This window comes from Ranitomeya variabilis, chromosome 8 (genome assembly GCF_051348905.1).
Source record: "Ranitomeya variabilis isolate aRanVar5 chromosome 8, aRanVar5.hap1, whole genome shotgun sequence".
In the NCBI taxonomy this organism is placed as follows: domain Eukaryota; kingdom Metazoa; phylum Chordata; class Amphibia; order Anura; family Dendrobatidae; genus Ranitomeya; species Ranitomeya variabilis.
The window spans coordinates 73,870,310-73,886,569 of NC_135239.1; the positions used below are offsets into that span (position 1 = coordinate 73,870,310).

The window sequence follows — 16,260 nt, forward strand, 5'->3', positions numbered from 1 at the left end:
GGTGTTCTCCTCCAGGTTTCCTTGTCTGAGCTTCAACCTTCAGGCTCTCATTAAGTATTTTTTAATGTCACACTGCAGTTGCCCTACTACTTTGGTTGGGGCCTAGTAACGGTGTCTGCCGCTCCTTGGTGTTCTCCTCCTCCTTGGAGTTCTCCTCCAGGTTTCCTTGTCTGAGCTTCAACCTTCAGGCTCTCATTGAGTATTTTCTAATGTCACACTGCAGTTGCCCTACTACTTTGGTTGGGGCCTAGTAACGGTGTCTGCCGCTCCTTGGTGTTCTCCTCCAGGTTTCCTTGTCTGAGCTTCAACCTTCAGGCTCTCATTAAGTATTTTTTAATGTCACACTGCAATTGCCCTACTACTTTGGTTGGGGCCTAGTAATGGTGTCTACCGCTCCTTGGTGTTCTCCTCCTCCTTGGTGTTCTCCTCCAGGTTTCCTTGTCTGAGCTTCAACCTTCAGGCTCTCATTAAGTATTTTTTAATGTCACACTGCAGTTGCCCTACTACTTTGGTTGGGGCCTAGTAACGGTGTCTGCCGCTCCTTGGTGTTCTCCTCCTCCTTGGAGTTCTCCTCCAGGTTTCCTTGTCTGAGCTTCAACCTTCAGGCTCTCATTGAGTATTTTTTAATGTCACACTGCAGTTGCCCTACTACTTTGGTTGGGGCCTAGTAACGGTGTCTGCCGCTCCTTGGTGTTCTCCTCCAGGTTTCCTTGTCTGAGCTTCAACCTTCAGGCTCTCATTAAGTATTTTTTAATGTCACACTGCAGTTGCCCTACTACTTTGGTTGGGGCCTAGTAACGGTGTCTGCCGCTCCTTGGTGTTCTCCTCCTCCTTGGAGTTCTCCTCCAGGTTTCCTTGTCTGAGCTTCAACCTTCAGGCTCTCATTGAGTATTTTTTAATGTCACACTGCAGTTGCCCTACTACTTTGGTTGGGGCCTAGTAACGGTGTCTGCCGCTCCTTGGTGTTCTCCTCCAGGTTTCCTTGTCTGAGCTTCAACCTTCAGGCTCTCATTAAGTATTTTTTAATGTCACACTGCAGTTGCCCTACTACTTTGGTTGGGGCCTAGTAACGGTGTCTGTTGCTCCTTGGTGTTCTCCTCCTCCTTGGTGTTCTCCTCCAGGTTTCCTTGTCTGAGCTTCAACCTTCAGGCTCTCATTAAGTATTTTTTAATGTCACACTGCAGTTGCCCTACTACTTTGGTTGGGGCCTAGTAACGGTGTCTGCCGCTCCCTGGTGTTCTCCTCCACTGAACAAAGCAGTGCCGCCTGTTTACTCCTGTTACCAATTTTGAACTTTATTTGGCCCACTTTATTACTTGGGCCTACTAACTGTGTCAGCCTCTCATTACAGTTGTCCTCCACTGAACAAAGCAATGCCGCCTGGTTAGTCCTGTTACCAATTTTGAAGTGCATTTAGCCTACTTTATTCTTTGGCCCTATATCTGTGTTTCCTCCTCATCCTGCCCATTGCCCAGCCACTGCTAGATGAGTCTGCTGGTACATTGACCCAGACCACTACATTCCCCTTGCACTCTACACAGCCAGAATCTGACCCTGCTGAAAGTAAGGTTCCCCTTCCCGCATGCTATACCACCTTACACAGGGACAAAGCGGAAGGTGCAGATGAAAGTGCAGGTTCCTTCATCAGGTGGGGGGGCATACTCGTTGGCGACGTCACTGGCACAGGGCCCCTCAGAGAAAGCAAAAGTGTCGCTGCCGGTGGGAGGCGCCCCCGTCATGCAAACACACCACTGTACTTTGAGGGGCCCTGTGCCAGTGCCAATGCCAACTAGTGGGCCCCCCTGCTTGCTCATGATCACAGCACTTGCAAACTTGACATACTTACCACTCACTGCTCCACCGCCATGACATAGTCCACGTTTCCTGGGCCCACTAAAAACTTGAACCAGCCCTACCCCCCACAACTTTAGCCAAATGACCCCCAATTTCCAATGCCTATCTATTATTATAAAGTATATTAAGATTGACAAGCTTCAGTAACAAGAATGGATGTTTTTGCCATTAAAATGGGCACTGTAGGTGTTTTCCTGGCCTCCACTCACTGCCGACTATGCTTCCCCATTGACTTGCATTGGGTTTCATGTTTCGGTCGATCCCCGACTTTTCGCGATAATCGGCCGATTTCACTCGACTCAACTTTTGACAAAGTCGGGTTTCGCAAAACCCGACTCGACCCCCAAAAAGGAAAATTCACTCAACCCTACAAAGGAGTACTCATTTGAACACAAGAGGGAAGGCATCATCGATTGGGATATTACTCTGTCCATCTTGATATAGTAGAAAAAACAGCACCTTCTTTCATTACAGCAGTTGCTGCCTGTGCAGAATTGTGCAGGAATTACTACAACAGGCAAAGAGAAAACACTTGTCAATGAACAGTTTGACAAAATATGATTTGGCTTTTGTTACCACATGCTAATCTACTATTAAAATTTGTGCAATCCAAAACTCAGCCACGCTTCTTTCAGAAGTAGAGGATGAGGGAAAATAAGGCAGGGCATGATTGTTTTGAGTTGATGCTGAAACCAAAAGATTTGACTGTGTAGGTGAGACACAAATTCCTAGTGCTGATGGGGAATTGTAGATAGATTAGTCATGATTTTACAGGGAGATGAAACTGCATACACGGTATGCAATAGTTAGTCTGCATGAAATTGTAAATCGTGAAGCTTCATCTCCTAAAATGTCAGCTGAAATAAAATCTCTAATTGAATCATGCATAATAGCTGAACGCAGAATGATAAATGTTTTTAACGATATTTAGTCGATATGCATTTCGCATTGCATATGATTATGACCCATATGATGCAGCAGGAATTTTTCCAGATCCTCAGGTAAAACTATGAAAAATGTAAAGTTGGTAGCTCAACTTGTCAAGTTGAAGTGGCACACCTAAGAACTCACAAGGAAACAATTTATCTGACATTGCAGCAAAAGCCATTGTTTTTTTCAGTCCAATGAAAGCTCCAAAACACAAGTACTTCAAGTGATGAAAGCCTTAACTTCAGCCAAACGTGACCGTGCTTTTCAAGAGGAAAAAATCTCTATCAAATATTCAGGATTGCATTTAGTGTAGAAATCAAAATAACTGATGAACTCTATTACCTTAAGAGGGGTTGTCTGTTTTTTAGCTACATGTCTGCTCTGTGAGTGCAAACTTATTAATCCTCACAGCAGGGCCGTATTTAGAGTTTCTGCTGCCCTTTTAGTGCTGCCTCCCCCTTTGGTGAGTATGACACTATCGGCAGTGACTTTGCCATAAATCGCTGATGTGAAAGTCGCCTTTTGCAGCAGATCGGGCAGTTTTTTCGCATCTGCCGTGTAACGGTTCACTTACGGCAACACTGCGTTCAGCCTCATTCATTCCCTATGGGACTTGCGGACATGTGCGGCACTTGCGGTTTTGCCGCGATCCGGCAAATGCCGTACTTGCAGCAATAAAAAAAAAACACTGCTAGCAGTGTTTTTTGTATCACCGCAAGTGCAAAACCGCAACTGCCGCACATGTCCGCAAGTAGCCATGACTACCTGTCCCTGCACCTTGCTAGCTCATCCCTAACCATCCCTCTGACCTAAAACTACACTATAAAGCTTTAGAGAAACAATTAACTGACATATTCCTATGATAATGAGGGCTCCAGGCTACGGCGTAGACTAGGACGGGCAGTCTCCGGGTCTCCATTCTCTTTGTGCACACCCTCAGTCCCTGCCTCACTGCCTGTGCACAGACATCCCTCCACCGGACCCGGTAATCGCCGCTCACAGTAGCATACCGGCAGAGGTGTATTTAGGTTTTCTGGCACCAGGGGCAAGAATTCATTTTGGTGCCCCCCCCTCCACCAAGGACATATGCGATTTGCACACTCAGTCATGTACCCACAAGCTCCTCTCCCTAATGCTCTCAATGTTCAGTGAAAAACTGAGAGAAGCGGGAAGAGAAGCTCGGTGTCACAGGACCATGAGTATGAAAGTCGCATATGAGTGAAGTGTCCATGTGATGACTACTGGAACCTGCAGAGCTGAATCCTGACATCGCAGCTTCTGAATTCTCACAGCTAATGCACTGCACACTTTTAGGATTCTCCCTTGCCGGTGGACAGTCATGTCAGCAGAAGCATGTGATTTGTATAATTCTGACCACATTCTGACTAGACGTGCCCGGCCTCACTCAGTTAGTTTTCACTGACTGAGGCCACACCTGTCTAGTCAGCATGTGACCGCATTAATGTAAATCCCCAGCACGAGAGAATCCTGACAGCGTGCAGTGTGCACTGTGAGAATTCAGAAATCTGCAGTCACAAAGAATGACTGCAGACTCATCACAAACCTGGACATCCCCTTTAATGCTCCTAACATAAATAAAAACATGAGAGTTAGTTAGTATCACAAATAACATTTACATCCAGGTACCTTATAGATGACGTCGCCTCTGGAGCCGTTCTTCTATTCTTCGTCTTGTCCAGATCCCATGATGAGTTTTCTCATCCACAGCCGTCTCTGCAGACTTCCATCTTCTCCGCTCTTTTGCAGAAAATCTCCACGACGCCCTTAAAGATACAAGTGTCATTATAATGCTCCTGAAAAAAAAATTGCCCCTCACTATATTGTCTGCACAAAATATGACCCCCACATTGTCCCTCTTATGGTACATACTCTTCACACTGACCTCTCCTTTCTATACCCGCCCCCTCTTCACACTGTCCTCTTACACTGTGTCCCCCCTATAGGGCCTAGTATTTATTCTCCATATTTATACTCCATCCTCCCATCCTGCGTGCATGGCTCCTCCATCCTCCCACCCTGTGTGCATGGCTCCCCCATCTTCCCACCCTGTGTGCATGGCTCCCCCATCCTCCCATCCTGTGTGCATGGCTCCCCCATCCTCCCACCCTGTGTGCATGGCTCCCCATCCTCCCAACCTGTGTGCATGGCTCCCCCATCTTCCCACCCTGTGTGCATGGTTCCCCCATCCTCCCACCTTGTGTGCATGGCTCCCCCATCTTCCCATCCTGCGTGCATGGCTCCTCCATCCTCCCACCCTGCGTGCATGGCTCCCCCATCCTTCCACCTTGTGTGCATGGCTCCCCCATCCTCCCATCCTGCGTGCATGGCTCTTCCATCCTCCCACCCTGCGTGCATGGCCCCCCCATCCTCCCACCCTGCGTGCATGGCTCCCCCATCCTCCCACCCTACGTGCACAGCTCCTCCATCCTCTCATCCTGCGTGCATGGCTCCCCCATCCTCCCACCCTGTGTGCATGGCTCCTTCATCCTCCCACCCTGTGTGCATGGCTCCCCATCCTCCCACCCTGCGTGCATGGCTCCCCCATCCTCCCACCCTGCGTGCATGGCTCCTGCATCCTCCCACCCTGTGTGCATGGCTCCTCCATCCTCCCACCCTGTGTGCATGGCTCCCCCATCCTCTCATCATGACTGCAGACTTTTAGCAAAATACCAAACAATCCCTTCTATGATGTAAACCTAATATCATGTATAATTATCTCATTATGCATTGTATTAATCAGTATATTAATAGCTATATTATTCTTTATTTAGCAAAGCATATTAGTATACTCATACAACGATAGAGAGGTATGGTAATCAAGGTGGAGCTGGATGTTTAGCAGACTAGCATCCCATAATTTATAATTCAATGTGCTTCAGAGAAAAATATAGGACCACAGCCTGAGATCAGATCAGTCCGGCACTGCTTTGGGCTGGCTTCTCTCAGTGCTGCTTGAGGTGATTAACATAGCAAGAAACTGATCGTTTACTTAGAGTGGTGTGAGAAAAAGCCTGCAAGGATGAATCCAGACTGCTTTCATCGCTAGCTATGATCGTCTGATGGATCTGCAGCGCCCCAGAGTCCTGGTCGTTGCAGTGCTGTGGCTTCGCCGCTAAGGGGAGCCATGGTACGTTCGATGGCACCGAAGGAGTTCCTCCAATCAGGTATCACAGACACCAATATGTTTCACAGCTGGGCCTCCGGGGGGAGCTAAGGGTGCTATTCATTAGGCCACTCCCCACCATAGTGGGTAAACTGGGGGTCAGGCAAAAAGTTAGAGAGAACGCTGACGGGATTGAACGGAGCAACACCCTGTGGCAGGGGGTGTTGTGAAGGGAGAGACTGTAGGGTCTCTGCCAGGGGTGGGATCCTGGCAGAGGCTTGGCATTGAAAGAACGTAACGGGTCCGCGCAGGCTCCTGGAAGCGGCGGGACTCAGGAAAGGACTAGAAGCGAGATAGATTGTGCTGAGTGAGAAACGAGATCAAGCAGAAGGAGAATACCAGCAGGGGTTTTGTTGAAAGAGGCAGCACCCTGCTGAGGCGCAATACCGGTGGCCGGAACGCCGAGGGAGTGGATTAGAATACAGCTTCAAGCCATACTCCAAACAGCGGCAGGACAGTCGGTCTCAGGCGGGCTGTCTACCACATATCACCTATGAAGTCTTGGGGGGCAATTGCGGGAGAGGGGCGACTCTAGGGTCCCGGAAGAACTCCAGGCCTACCTGACAAACGGGTGCCATTCCAACCTGAATACAGGGAAGGGGTGGATTACAGAGGAACATCAAATCGAGTTGTGAGGGAACTTAAGAAACAGACACAACCGTTGTGGGGTTACTTTCCGTAAGCACAGCAGGGAAGGACTACAACACATAGCGCTAGAAGGAAGGCACAGATTTCCACCTGAGAGGAGAACTCTGGAGGTGCCATTGGACCGGCCGGACTTGCGTAGCCTGGTGAACCGTGTTCTGGACTGAGGACTCAGAGATCTCCAGTAAAGAGGTAAAGAGACTGCAACCTGGTGTCCTCGTTATTTACCGCGACTTACACCCCACAACCGCACCGCTACATTGCTACCATTACTACTACCTATTTCACCGGACGTCCCCCACTGACGGACAGGGCCACGGACCGGGTCTAGCCACCGTGACAACCCCGAGACTGAGAACTAGAGGCCCGGCTCCGGGTACCCCTCGGCCCTGCGGCGGTGTGGGGGCGCTCCAACTTGGCGTCACGAACAGGATCTACTTAAGCCTGAAGAATCAGGTCATGTGTCATGATCTCTGCAGGCAGAGATCATAGCAAGCCTATAGAGGGACAAGCTCTCGGAAGATGGAACTATACTGACCATGAACTAAGCCTGCCGCGCAACTAGAAATAGCCAGGTAGCATTTCCTATTTATCGCTAGATGCCCAGCTCTGGCCTAAGACCTAAATAGCTAGCAGAGGGAAATATAAGACCTGGCTCACCTCTAGAGAAATATTCCAAAGAAGACAGTAGCCCCCCACATATAATGACTGTGAGTTCAGATGAAACAACAAACGCAGCAGGAAAATAGTCTTAGCAAATTTGAGGTCCGCTTACTAGATAGCAGAAGACAGATAGTATACTTTCATGGCCAGCAGAAAAACACTAACAAAACACCATCCAGAGATTACCTTAAACTCTGGCATTAACTCATAACGCCAGAGTAGCAATCCCTGATCAACGAGAGCTTTCCAGACACAGTAACAAAACTTCAGCTGTGAACTGGAACAAATAGGCAAAACAAAACATGGACAAAAGTCCAACTTATCTAGTAGTTGTCTAGAAGCAGGAACAAACACTGAGAGGCATCAGATAACATTGTTGACCGGCAAGAAACCACCAGAGAAATGAGCTTAAATAGCAACACCCACTACTGATGGAACCAGGTGAAACAGGAAAGAGGATGACAAGTCCAATTCCACAAGCGGCCACCGGGGGAGCCCAGAATCCAAATTCACAACAGTACCCCCCCCTCAAGGAGGGGGCACCGAACCCTCACCAGATCCACCAGGGCGACCAGGATGAGCCCTATGGAAGGCACGAACAAGATCAGAAGCATGAATATCAGATGCATTGACCCAAGAATTATCCTCCTGGCCGTAACCCTTCCAGTTGACCAGATACTGGAGTCTCCGTCTGGAAACACGAGAGTCCAGAATTTTCTCCACAACGTACTCCAACTCACCCTCAACCAACACCGGAGCAGGAGGCTCAACTGAAGGCACAACAGGTACCTCATACCTGCGCAACAACGACCGATGAAAAACGTTATGAATGGAAAAGGACGCAGGGAGGTCCAAACGGAAAGAAACAGGATTAAGAATCTCCAATATTCTATAAGGGCCGATGAACCGAGGTTTAAACTTAGGAGAAGAGACCCTCATAGGGACAAAACGAGAAGACAACCACACCAAATCTCCAACACAAAGCCGAGAACCAACACGACGATGACGGTTGGCAAAACGCTGAGTCTTCTCCTGGGACAACTTCAAATTGTCCATAACCTGCCCCCAGATGTGATGCAATCTCTCCACCACCGCATCCACTCCAGGACAATCCGAGGATTCCACCTGACCGGAGGAAAATCGAGGGTGAAACCCCGAATTACAGAAAAACGGGGACACCAAGGTGGAAGAGCTGGCCCGATTATTGAGGGCGAACTCTGCCAATGGCAAAAAAGCAAGCCCAAGGCCAGAAAAAACGCATCCACATCGCACAACGCAGGATCCCCTGCTGGCAATGAGAAGGCCCAATCTTGAGGGTCACCCCTGAGCAAGGAAATCACAATCCTAACCTGCTGAGCAGGGTCTCCAGCTGAACGAGACCTCAGGGACAAATAAAGCTTACAATTATTTCGGAAATTCTGGAAGCTAGCTCTATTCCCTGTGAAAAACTCCGGCAAAGAAATTCTCGGCTCAGATACCGGAGCATGTACCACAAAATCTTGTAAATTTTGTACTTTCGTGATGAGATTATTCAAACCCGCAGTTACACTCTGAAGATCCATTATTGTCAGGTGCACACAGAGCAATACAGAGATTAGGAGGAGAGAGAGAAAAAAGACTGCAGCAAGGCAGACTGGAGGAAAAAAAAAAAAAAAAAAAAAAAATTCCAGCAGACTTCTTATAACTCTCCTTTCTCAACCTGGGTCTTTAACACTTTATTGGCCGGTCAAACTGTCATGATCTCTGCAGGCAGAGATCATAGCAAGCCTATAGAGGGACAAGCTCTCGGAAGATGGAACTATACTGACCATGAACTAAGCCTGCCGCGCAACTAGAAATAGCCAGGTAGCATTTCCTATTTATCGCTAGATGCCCAGCTCTGGCCTAAGACCTAAATAGCTAGCAGAGGGAAATATAAGACCTGGCTCACCTCTAGAGAAATATTCCAAAGAAGACAGTAGCCCCCCACATATAATGACTGTGAGTTCAGATGAAACAACAAACGCAGCAGGAAAATAGTCTTAGCAAATTTGAGGTCCGCTTACTAGATAGCAGAAGACAGATAGTATACTTTCATGGCCAGCAGAAAAACACTAACAAAACACCATCCAGAGATTACCTTAAACTCTGGCATTAACTCATAACGCCAGAGTAGCAATCCCTGATCAACGAGAGCTTTCCAGACACAGTAACAAAACTTCAGCTGTGAACTGGAACAAATAGGCAAAACAAAACATGGACAAAAGTCCAACTTATCTAGTAGTTGTCTAGAAGCAGGAACAAACACTGAGAGGCATCAGATAACATTGTTGACCGGCAAGAAACCACCAGAGAAATGAGCTTAAATAGCAACACCCACTACTGATGGAACCAGGTGAAACAGGAAAGAGGATGACAAGTCCAATTCCACAAGCGGCCACCGGGGGAGCCCAGAATCCAAATTCACAACAGTCATGTGTGCCTAGAGACTGTGATTTGTTGTGCTTGGACTGTACTTTATTACAAAGACTGTGCTGCACCAGTTGCCGCCAAAATCCGCCGCCATTGCAGCGCTGAGGAGAGCGCAGGAAGAGAAGAGGGGCGTGGAGTGGGCGTAGACGAGCTGGAGAGCGCGAAGAATAATGGCCGCCCAGTCTAAATATTTCTGTGCAGTGAGGACGTGTCCGTCAGCAGCAGAGATCCGCCTCCTAATCCTTAATGGGGGGCGGAGGCAGAGAAAACGAAACTGTTCACGCAGGAGAGAGCGGGAAAAAGACCAGGAAGCGACCCACGTGGAGGACGCTATGGCCAGCAGCTCCGAACCCGACAGCGGGGTTGAAGTGGAAGTCTCCCCTGACTACCCGGGTGAGCCCAGCAGCCTGTCCTCCGTGGATAACACCAAATTCCTGAGAGCCGAGATGGAGGATTTATATAACCAGCTCCTCCAACTGCATGTAAGAGTCCAGGCCCCGCATCAGGTGGGACCGGCAGTGGATTCCCGGACATCGGAAGAACCAGCGGGACCTGTTGCGGAAAGTGGAATCGTACCAGTGGGTGAGTCCGCCGATCCTGCCTCACCAGCAGAGGGTGTGTTAGTGGGTCCCGTAGCAGCACCACCTCTCCCGGGGACCCATAGACTTCAGCGCCTGTTACCATGGGAGGAAGCCACGGGCATGGAGCACCGTATGCGAGCCCCAATCACCCCTACTCCCTTGCCGTGTGAGGTCAGCGCGGAGCGCACGGTGTGCCGCTGGGTGAACCCTGGATCCAATCTCATGGGGTTCCCCGGGGTGGAGACCCGGAAGGGAGAAATGGTACAGGCCCTAAGCTGGGGAGAATACCAGATCCAGCTAGAACAGCGGTGGCGAGAGGAAGAGGAAACACATCAGGCTAAACGGGAGGCCTACCATCTAAAAGATTTGGCGGTCAAGGACCGGGCCCATAAGGACCCCACCACTCACCAGGCCCCGCGCAGGCAGGGCATCATCACCGTCTTTAAACTCCAAGGAGGCTGGGGCTTTATTAAAGAACCGGGGCTATACGCGGAGGTCTTTGTTAACCGACGGGATGTCGAGTCACACCTTAGAGAGGGTCACCCCGATCGAGACCTCTATCCGGGAGACAGTGTTACCTACACCCGGCATCTTGGGGAAAAGGGGTGGTTCGCTCTGAACGTCTACAAGAAAGAGAAACCAGCCCCTGTGGCCAAAGTGCCGCCGTGTGACCGATCTGTAACCACCCTGGTCGGCCCCACCTGCCTGACCACAGAACTTGCGATCTGCCACCCGATCGCCGCCACCACCGTCGTGCCTAAGGAGGTGCCCCTTCGAGTGACCGATGTTTCGGATGTACCAGCACAGAGAGAAGTGGGGACACAGACCTTGATCGCCGCGCACGACCTGGTCGTGCAACAGACCCGAACCCATGGGGTGTATCTGGCAGCGGGAGTGGACCTGAAACCTGAATTGCAGGGGTCCGCCCGCCAGGTGGCGCCTCATGGAAACTTCTGAAAGAAGAGTAAGATTTCGCTTTGTGAAGATGTAAATAGTTTTCCTTTAACTGTTCCTGTTTGTTGTTAAAACCCGTCCAGGGTTAATGGATCCCTTTGTTGACCCGGGATCCCTGTGTTTGTTCTGAGTTTTCCTAAAATTTTGCACAAGTTTAAAGAACTGCAGAAATCATGGACTGTGCATGATTCGAACTTTCTTTGTAAATAGTTTGCACCTTCTTAAAGGTGCTTCCTACTGGTTTTAGCCAAAGACACTTTGCGAAGATATTTGCCCTATTGGTTTGAGCCAGAGACACTTTGTGAAGATACCTTTTCTACCGGTTCTAGTTAAAGACACTTTGCGAAGATACCATACTGGAACCTTTGCGTGGGCTGGTAGGCTGAGAGAACGAGCTACCTCAGAGAGACTTGGTCCCCTCTTAAAGGGGATGTGAAGAATTGAACTTGAGAGAGATACTGTTGCAGAACAGTAAAGCTATAATGATGCTAGAAAAGAATGTAACTGTTTTCCATGAAAAGTTAAATGTGTTCAATTTGTTTGAAATGTGAAACCTGAATAATGTTTTGAAAGGTGCAGAGAGCCCGTAGGGGTAGAAGTAGAGATCTGCATAGCTGAAAGTAAAGAAGTAATGATGAAGGTGAGGATAGAAGGTAAACCCTGCGTCCCCATAGAAAGTTACTTTGTTACTAAGGACAGAAAGTGAACCCGTAGGGGTTAGAGAGTGAGTCCTTAAAGGAGCCGAGAAGAGCGGGCTCAGAGTTCTTTAAATGAAAGGAATGTTATGTCTATACTATGTATAGTAGCGAAAGGCAGTAGGCCCTGGCTGAACGGGGCAGTCCTGTAAAAGAAAGGAGAGGCAGTAGGTCTGGTGCCATAGGGACAGGCGGTCCTGCAGGTTCAAAGTAGGAGAATGTGAAGTTACCTTACCCTGTAATGTGATTATAGGAAGGCCTTTGGTAAACTAAGAGTGTATGTTTCTTAAAGGCAATGTTAATTTATTGTTCCAGAATTTGCACTAAGTAGAATACCCGGTTGGGTAACAGGAGTTATGTATAGCCTGTAATTTATAAAATTGATTATGTTTGTAACGTTAAAAGTGTCCTCACCTCCCATAAAGGGAAGCCTGTTCAAGTATACTTATCGTTTTGCACTCAACAAAATTGTATGTCTTTTTGCTAATCTGTATTGTTGTTTTTCTTCCCAGTCCCGGAGTACTGTGTTTAACCAGGGGGGAGTGCAGCGCCCCAGAGTCCTGGTCGTTGCAGTGCTGTGGCTTCGCCGCTAAGGGGAGCCATGGTACGTTCGATGGCACCGAAGGAGTTCCTCCAATCAGGTATCACAGACACCAATATGTTTCACAGCTGGGCCTCCGGGGGGAGCTAAGGGTGCTATTCATTAGGCCACTCCCCACCATAGTGGGTAAACTGGGGGTCAGGCAAAAAGTTAGAGAGAACGCTGACGGGATTGAACGGAGCAACACCCTGTGGCAGGGGGTGTTGTGAAGGGAGAGACTGTAGGGTCTCTGCCAGGGGTGGGATCCTGGCAGAGGCTTGGCATTGAAAGAACGTAACGGGTCCGCGCAGGCTCCTGGAAGCGGCGGGACTCAGGAAAGGACTAGAAGCGAGATAGATTGTGCTGAGTGAGAAACGAGATCAAGCAGAAGGAGAATACCAGCAGGGGTTTTGTTGAAAGAGGCAGCACCCTGCTGAGGCGCAATACCGGTGGCCGGAACGCCGAGGGAGTGGATTAGAATACAGCTTCAAGCCATACTCCAAACAGCGGCAGGACAGTCGGTCTCAGGCGGGCTGTCTACCACATATCACCTATGAAGTCTTGGGGGGCAATTGCGGGAGAGGGGCGACTCTAGGGTCCCGGAAGAACTCCAGGCCTACCTGACAAACGGGTGCCATTCCAACCTGAATACAGGGAAGGGGTGGATTACAGAGGAACATCAAATCGAGTTGTGAGGGAACTTAAGAAACAGACACAACCGTTGTGGGGTTACTTTCCGTAAGCACAGCAGGGAAGGACTACAACACATAGCGCTAGAAGGAAGGCACAGATTTCCACCTGAGAGGAGAACTCTGGAGGTGCCATTGGACCGGCCGGACTTGCGTAGCCTGGTGAACCGTGTTCTGGACTGAGGACTCAGAGATCTCCAGTAAAGAGGTAAAGAGACTGCAACCTGGTGTCCTCGTTATTTACCGCGACTTACACCCCACAACCGCACCGCTACATTGCTACCATTACTACTACCTATTTCACCGGACGTCCCCCACTGACGGACAGGGCCACGGACCGGGTCTAGCCACCGTGACAACCCCGAGACTGAGAACTAGAGGCCCGGCTCCGGGTACCCCTCGGCCCTGCGGCGGTGTGGGGGCGCTCCAGATCTTTATAGCTCAGTTGTGTAGCCAAGCTCTGATTCATGTTGCCCTTGGTTCCGGCAGCAAGAATCAGGTGATAGGTTCCCTTTAAGAAATATTCCTTCACCATATAGGAATGCTGCAATTTCTCACCAACAGTGATATATGGCATTGACTATAAAGCTCCTTCTTAAAGAGTTTATAGCCCCTATTTATAAGGGATGATTTCCTGATTGCTGGGGGTCCAACTGCTGGGACTACTTGGATATCTTCAGTAGTCCCATAGATAATTAATTGAGTGGAGGTGCAAAGTTTTGACCTAAATTCCCTTCATGGTGGAGCTCTACAGAGTCATGAATGTAGTACCATGATCTTATGCTTGCACTCAGACTGTTTAGCGCAAGCGTGGATTGTGGTCCCACTGTGCTGTAGACTGAGGAAAGCCTGGAGAGCTGTGACCGTGCCTCCCCAATACTGACCCGGATGCACGGCTACAGATGGTGCTGCGATCTGAGGAGAGCCTGGGGCATGACCAAGTGGTACACCAGGACTGACCTCGGTCACATAGCAGCTGGCCCTCAACGGGATGTGATGGTGCTGGTGGATACAACTGCTATACAGACAGGCAGGTAGAGGACCTTGTTCAGACTGGACAGGCATGAAAAGCTTCAGGAAGAACCGGGTCATTGGCAGGTACGAATGGAATGGGTAGGACCCAGTTCAGGCAGCACAGACAGGAATATCTTCAGGAAGAACTGGGTCTCTGGCAGGGGGATACTGGATTGCTGGTGCGGACAGATAGGGAACTGCAGATGTGGATAGACAGGGAACCGCAGATGCAGGTTCACATAGAACAGACTGGGTCAGGTAATGACAAGTACACACAGGACAGACAGGACCAAGTTCACACAAGACCAATACAACGACATATACACAATGGACAGCCAGAGCCAAACTCACCCAAGGTTCTTACAATAAAGTAGCAAGAGTACACGCAAAGCACTAATGTTGCACAGAGGCAACAGACTAGAGATTGGTGCTGGTTCAGACACAACAGGCATTAGAGACAAGATAAGACACTGCAGGTTTCAGAGACAGATACAGGTTTAGATACTGCAAGTTTTAGAGACAGGTACAGATTCAGACACTGCAGATTTTAGAGATAGGAACTAGTTCAGAAACAGGAGGTTTAGGGAGAAATCCATACTTGGATACAAACTACAAACAGGTTCAGGGATTGGTCCTAATTCAGACAAAGACAGACACAAATACAGATTCACGGTTCAGGCATGAGTATTCATCCCCCATGGTAGCCGAAACAGGAAAGGTCAGATACAGATACAGATTAAGGGTACAGGCCTGGGCATACAGACCCAGGGAAACAAATTCAGGCAAGATCAGAAACAGGACAGGACCTGGCAACTCAGTAGTTGCACACACTGAAAGAGAATTTCATTCAGGCACCTCCCAAGAGGTGGAATTGCCTTAAGTGCCAAGTGACTCTCATCAATAGGGTTGGGACACATTATGAATACACACGTACTGACTGTCTCTTTAAGAATCAGGAAGTTCCTGTGCGTGTGCACTAAGCATGCAGCCAGGAAAACATGCACAGCAGAGTACTTGGATCTCACTGCAGACAGCAAGCAGAGAACAAAGAGCTCACTGCACAGCCTGGAGTGGTGAGGACTTTGGTGTCCCTGCATGGTGGGGAATGGGAAGCTATGCAGAGAAGCAGGTGGCTACAGGAAGGTGTTACACAGGGTAATCCTGAAGTCTTTTAACAGGTATGGGATCTAGCTTTCCAGACCAGATGTCCTCAGCCCCATTCGCAGCCCCCTCGTATCATTCTTCACTCTTCACTTGCTGCAGATAACCTAATGGCAAAGTGCCTGAGTGTCAACTCTGCTCCACACCCATGCTATTTTCTCAGAGGAAGGAAAAGCAAACCCTTTCAAAAGGTCCATCACTGGTTAACTTCGGTAGTGCAGTCATCCTTCATTTGACTCGAGATCAATCTGTTATGCAATCAATAGTGAATAACTTCCAAATTTGGTGTGCAGCTAAAACAACATTATTTTTTTACTGTGTAGATAGATTACAAATCTTTATATACTGTATTTATAAGCACTGCTGGATTATGAAAAATAAATCAATAACTAGATGGAAGATATGCTATTGTAAATAAGTGTTGAAACACGCTGTATTACTTATAGGAACTGCCTATAGTTGTCAGCTAACTTTTATTGGATCCCATAAAAATAAGTTGATCACAAGATCTTGCTCATACACCAAAACATCAGTTGTGATGTAATCTGGGTAAACTTGTCAGGAAATATTTAATTCCCGTTTAGCGCCAGTAGTGGAGAAAGAAAGAATTTAATGGGTATCATGCCCGTTAAACATAAATCACTGACAAGTTAGGTCCTTCAGAGAAAGAGAAGTTCTTTGTATCCATGTTCCACTCCAGCTAATTAATGAAGATCTTGAAAAAAGGTTCCCCAATTAACTTAAGTTTAATTATGGGGTACTTGAAAATGATGTTTCCAAACAACACAATCCCTATAAAAATACACATTAAACATGAAGTTAGGTTTCTGTCTGTTGATCTGTCCATCAGTTTGTCGAT

At 48.5% G+C, this 16,260-nt stretch overlaps 1 long non-coding RNA gene across 1 annotated transcript in view; it reads left to right on the forward strand.

Annotated features, from left to right (window-relative positions):
* The first annotated feature begins 15,243 nt into the window (after positions 1–15,243).
* Positions 15,244–16,260, forward strand: part of LOC143788915 (uncharacterized) — a 40,226-nt gene continuing 39,209 nt past the window's right edge. The window contains exon 1 of the long non-coding RNA XR_013218749.1: positions 15,244–15,418. This is a non-coding gene — a long non-coding RNA (uncharacterized LOC143788915). The remainder of the gene's footprint in view (positions 15,419–16,260) is intronic.